A 6,720-nucleotide genomic window follows, 5' to 3' on the forward strand; every position below is an offset into this window, starting at 1 on the left:
GCACCATACCATTTATTTAAATACAGACAGAGTGACATAATCAATAGGCCATTTTAAACCTCAGTCCCCCATATAAGAAGACCACCTAGCAACTATCCATAGACAAGACACCATTGTAAAAATTGCAGAACCCAGGGGTAAGGCTGAAGCACCTCCCATGTCCATAAAGATTGAGAAAAACCACATTAGGAGAGTAGGAGTGACTGCACTTTGACTGTATTGTCTTTCTCTCACTGGCATAGTGCTGCACTGATGTCCCCCCAGGACCTATAGTTTCTCCAGTGGGGAAAAATATAGAACCCAAGGTGGACATCCAGCTTCTGAGCATTGTGGGATGCTTCCCAGAAAGCCCACTTGGGTCTTACCTCACAGAGATCACTGGGGGAATCTGTGGGGCTTAACCACTGAGGATAAGATAGAGATGGAGAAGATGGTGGGGCTTACAGCAGCCAAAGCTCAGAACTTGGCAAACCCTATTCCTGCTTGCAAAGATCCCAGTCAGTGGCTCTGTCCATCTGCAGAGCCAAACCAGTCTAGACAGGGAACTTTGTTGGCAGTTCTACTTGATTTGGGTCCTGAGCTAACAGGCTTTACTGGCTGTTGAGCCTGTTCTATGCCCCTTAATCCCCAGGCAGGGAAGCAACATTGCAGTCCCAATTGCTGAGTATAGCCTCCTGCCTGATCAGGAAATCCAGGCAGCCACAGAGTCTATCCTACAGCCATGCAGAGATGGAGGCTCCCAGGCAGGGAGTAAGTAAGTATAGATCTGCTCCCATAACCAGGGAGCATGAACAGTGACCCTGGCAAGGCTTGGAGCCAACCCTACATTACTATCCAGCTGCAGAGCCCAGCCTACAGCCCAACCTAATTGCTGAACCAAGTCCATGGCCTTGCCCAGCGGGAACTGAGCCAGTGAACCTGCCAGACCTCAGAGTTCACTATTTGGACCCACCCTACTCCAGGATACAGCCAAGGCCTCTCCTGATCAGAGAGCATAGCCAGCAGTCTACCTAATCATGAAGCATAACCTGTTGTCCTGCCCAACTTCAGGGCACAGCCTATGGCCTTGCCTGATCACAGGAACCAGCCTGAAACCTGACCAACTATTTAGCTCTGCCTGCATTCCCACCTGAGCACAGAGTCTAGTCAGTAGCATCATCCAGTTGGAGAGAACAGTCTGAGATCTAATCTACAATCTACAAGCAATTGTAGAGCTCAGCCCATAGCCCTGCCCGACTGTGGAGTTCAACCAGTGGCATCACCCTGCCATGGAACATAGCCTGTGACCTCACCTTACCAGAGATGATTGTAGAGCCCAGCTAGTGACCACATCTGACTGAAGCACAGCCAACAGCCCCACCCAATAAGAGAGCCCACCCAACTACCTTGCTTAATATGTAGCCCAGCAAGGAAGCCTACCCAAGCCTAGAACTCAACCAGTGGCACCCTCCTGCCAGCCAACCTCAGAGCATGAGAAGTGGCCTCGCTTAACTAGAGACCCTAATAGCACGCCCATCTGCTCACAGTCTGTACCAGCTGACCCATTCAGTCCGAGCTGAGCTGACTGTTGAAAGTCTTTCTCTGCTGAAGTGAACCTGTAAAGTATAGAGAAGAGGCTACTTATTCAAATGTATAGATACTAATGCAAGAAATCAAGGATCACAAAGAATCAGGGAAACATAACTAAAGGAAACAATAACTGACCCTAAAGGAATGGGTATCAATGAACTATCTGACAAGGAATTCAGAATAACCCTCTAAAGAAATTCAGTGAAATATAAGAACAAACAGTTAAACAAAATTAGGAAAACAATGCATGAACAAAATGAAAAGTTTAACAAAGAAATAGAAACCATAAAAAATCCAAACAGAAATCCTAGAACCAGAATATAATGACTGAACTGAAAAATTCAATAGAGAACTTCAATGCAGAATTGACTAAGCAGAAGAAAGAGTTGGTGAACTAAAGGTAGGGCATTTGAAATTATCCAGTCAGAGGAGAAAAAGAAAATGAAAAAAAGTGAAGAAAGCCTATGTGACTTACAGGATGACATCAAAACAAACAGTAAAATGGAAATCTCAGAAGGAGAAAGGAAAGCGATAGGGACAGAAAGTCTCTCTAAAGCAATAATGGCTGAAAACTTACCAAACTTGAGGAGAGAAATGGACATCCAGATTCGTGAGGTCCAAACAACCCCAAATAGGTTGAACCCAAAAAGGGCTACACTAAGACCTTATAATTAAATTGTCAAAATTTAAGATGGAGTATGTTGACAGCAACAAGAGAAAAATGACTTGTCATGTACCTTGGAGGCCCCATACAACTATAAGCAGTTTCTGAACAGAAACTTTGCAGTCTAGGAGAGAGTGGTATGATATATTTAAAATATTCAAAGAAAAAACTGCCAGCCAGGAATACGATACCTGGCAAAGCTATACTTTATAAAGGGAAGAGAAAGAAAGACTTCCCCTAAGAAATGAAAGCTGAGGGAGTTCATGACATTAGACTGACTTACAAGAAATGCCAAAGGGTGTTCTTCAAGCTGAACTAAAAGATTGCTAATTAACATCATAAAAACAAGTGAATGTGTAAAAGTCACTGGTAATGGTAAATACATAGTCAAAGTCAGATTTTCTAATATTGTAATGGTGGTGCATAATTTACTTATAAGTCTACTTTAAAAGTTAAAAAAACAAATATATTAAAAATAACCATAACTACAACAATATATTACTGGATACACAACATAAAAAGATGTACATTATAACATCAGTAACCTAAAATGTGAGGCTGGTGGGGGAAGTAAAAGTATAGTTTCTGTATGCTATCAAAGTTATGTTGTTATTAGCTTAAAATAGGATGCTTTAAAGATATTTTGTGCAAGAATTATGGTAACCACAAAGAGAAACCTATAATAGATACATAAAAGATTATGGTAAAAGAGTCAAAGCATACTACCACAAAAAATCATCAAGTCACAAAGGAAGACAGTAAGAGGGGAAGCAGGAACAAAGAATCTACAAAGCAGTCAGAGAAAAAAATTAACAAAATTTCAATAGTAAGTCCTTACCTACCAATAATTACTTTTAAGATAAATGGATTAGGGGCACCTACGTGGCTCAGTGGGTTAAGCATGTGACTTCAGCTCAGGTCATGTTCTCATGGTTCCATGGGTTTGAGCCCCACGTCAAGCTCTGTGCTGACAGCTCAGAGCCTGCCTGGAGGCTTTGGATTCTGTGTCTCCCTCTCTGTCTGTGCCCCCTCCTCAAAAATAAACATTAAAAAAAATTTTTTTTAATAAATGGGTTAAATTCTTCAATCTAAATATATAGAATGACTGAAAGGATAAAAAAAAGATACAGTGATATGCTGCTCACAAGAGACTCACTTAGCTTTAAGGACACACATAGACTGAGAGGGAAGGGCTAGAAGGAGATATTTTAACCAAGTGATAATCAAAAGACAGTAGGCGTAGCTTTACTTAGACAAAATGGACTTTAAGCCAAAAATGGTCAAAAGAAACAAGGTCATTATAAAAATGAGAAAGGTGTCAATTCATCAAGAAGATATAACAAGTATATGCATATTGAGATCATCTGAGAAGTTTTAAAGAATCCCAGAGTCCCAGTTTCACTTCCAGAGTCTTTGATGTAGTTGGTCTGGAACTTGCTTGGGCTTCAGGATTTTTAAGATCTCCTCCAGATGATTCCCATGGGCTACTTTTGAGAACGACTGCTCTAGATCCAACTTCCAATTTACAGAAAATGCATGACACAGAAGAAAATGTTACATAACACCATGGGGATACAATCAGCAATAACCAGGCCTTAGGAAATGCTGTAGGGCAAAGACCCACTTTCTTTACAGAAAATTATAAGGAAAAAAATTTAAAAAAAGAAGGCACAGAGGGGAGAGAAACATACATTAAAAGTGACTTAGAAGAAATAGCAACTCATTGCAATATATAGCTCCTTTTGGATGCTCAGGTGAATAAAGAAAGTATATAAAAATTTTTATATAACATGGAGAGTGTTGATCATTTAGTAAATAGTTGATATTAAGGGATTATTTCTAAATTTTGAATATGATGATATGGTGGTTATGTTTAATTTTTAAAAAGAGTTTATTTTTCAGAGAAAAGATGTTAAAAGATCTCTGGATGAAATATATAACATCTGGGATTTGCTTCAAAATAATCTGGGAAGAGGGAGCTTTGGTAGATTGGTATAGATTTAAAAAGAAACGACTGTAAAAAAAAGAAGATAAGACAAGTGTAAATATTTTTGCAACTAACATCAGAGCCCCTAAATACATATAGCAAATACAAACAGAACTAAAAGGAGAAATAAACAACAATGCAATAACAGCTGGGAATTTTAATATCCCTCTCTCAACAATGGATAGAGAATCAATAAGGAAATAGCAATTTGAACAATACTGTGGATCAAATGGATCTAACAGACATATAAAGAACATTGCATCCAAGTGCACATGGAATATTCTCTAGAATGGATCATATGTTAGGCCACAAAAGAAGTCTTTAAGAAGAGTTGAATCATATTGAGTATCTTTTCTGATGACAATAGTATGAAATTAGAAATCAATAGTAGAAGGAAAATTTCAAAATTCCTAAGTGTGGAAATTAAAAGTACACTTCTGAGCAATGAATGGGTCAAAGAAGAAATAAAAAAGAAATAAAAAATATCTTGAGACAAATGAAAGTGTAAACACAGCATTAGCAAAATGTATGATATGCAGCAAAAACAGTTCTAAGAGTTTATGGCAATAAATGAGTACATCAAGAAAAAAGAAACACCTCAATAAACAACCTAACTAGTTCCTCAAGGAACTATTAATAGAAGAACAAACTAAGCCCAAAGTAATCAGAAGAATGGAAATAATAAAAATTAGAGCAGAAATGGGCTAAATTGAGAATAGAAAAACAATAGAAGACATGAACAAAACTAAGAGTTGGTTCATTGAAAATATAAACCAAATTGACAAACCTTCAGCTAGACTAACCAGGAAAAAAGAACACCCAAGTTAATAAAATTATAAATGAAAAAGGAGGTATTATAACTGATGCAACGGAAATACAAAGGGTCATAAGAAACTACAATGAAGAATGAATAATTGTACAACCACAAATTGGAAAACCTAGAAGAAATGGATAAATTCCTAGAAACATGCAAACTACCAAGACTGAATCAGAAATAAGTAAAATATCTGAAAAGATCAATAATAAGTAAGAAGATTGAATCAGTAATCAAAAACCTTGTAACACAGAAAAACCCAGGACCAGATGGTTTCACTGGTGAATTCTACCAAACATTTACATAAGAACTAACACGAATCCTTTTTGAACTTCCAAAAAATAGAAGAGAGGTAACACTCTCAAACTTATTTTACCAGGCCAGCATTACCTCAGTACCAAATCTTGATAAGGACACGACAAGAAAATTATAGGCCAATATCCCTCATAGATATAATTGCAAAAATTCTCAACAAAATACTACAAAGCTAAGTTGTGGAACTTAGTAAAATATCATACACCATGATCAAGTGAGAGTCATCTTTGGGATGCAAGAATGGTTCAACAGATACCAATCAATAAATGTGGTATATTGCATTAATAGAATAAAAGATTAAAATCATATCATAATTTTAGTACATGCAGAAAAAGCATTTGATAAAATTCAACTTTTATCCGTGATTAAAAATGCAACAAATTAGATATAGAAGAAATTTACCTCAACATAATAAAGGCCATAGAAGACAAGCCCAACGCTAACATTACAGTCAATGGTGGAAGACTGAAAACTTTTCCTCTGAAATCTGGAAAAAGACAAGATTCCCACTCTCACCACTTCCATTTAATGTAGTAATGGAAGTCATAGCCAGAGCAATTAGGCACAGAAAAGAAGTAAAAGGAATCCAGATCAGAAAGGAAGAAATAAAATTGTCTGTTTGTAGATGACATGATGTTATGTGTGGAAAATCTTAAAGACTCCACTAAAGAATTGTTAGAACTAATAAATGACCTTAGTAAAGTTACAGGAAGCAAAATCAACATACCCAATTGTTTGTATTTCTATGCATTAGAAATAAATTAAAAAGAAATAAAGAAAGCAATTCAATTTACAATAGCATCAGAAATAAAATACATAGGAACAAATTTAACCAAGCAGGTGGAAAGATCTGTATACTGAAAGCTATTAGACAATGATGAAAAATTGAAGAAGACACAAGTAAATGGAAAGATATCCTATATTTATGGATTGGAAGAACTAATATTGTTAAAATATTCATACTACCCAAAGTAGATCTAGATTCTCTAGATTCAGTGCAATCTCTATCAATATTCCAATGGCATTTTTTACAAAAATAGCAAAAACAATGCTAAAATTTGTATGGAAGGACCAAAGAACCTGAGTAGCCATAGCAAGTCTGAGAAGAAGAAAGCCAGAGGCATCACAAGTCTTGATTTCTAACTATATTATAAAGCTATATAATCAAAACAGTGTGGTATAGGCCTAAAAACAGACACATTGACCAACAGAACCGAATTGAAAGCTCAGAATTAAACCCATGCATATACATCAGTTACTGTTTGACAAAGGAGCCAAGAATAATCAATTGGGAAAAGATAGTGTCTTCAATAAAAGGTGCTGGGAAAACTGGATATTCACAAAGAATGAAACTGGACCCTTATATACTAT

Source organism: Felis catus, chromosome A2, assembly GCF_018350175.1.
Source record: "Felis catus isolate Fca126 chromosome A2, F.catus_Fca126_mat1.0, whole genome shotgun sequence".
Lineage (NCBI taxonomy): Eukaryota > Metazoa > Chordata > Mammalia > Carnivora > Felidae > Felis > Felis catus.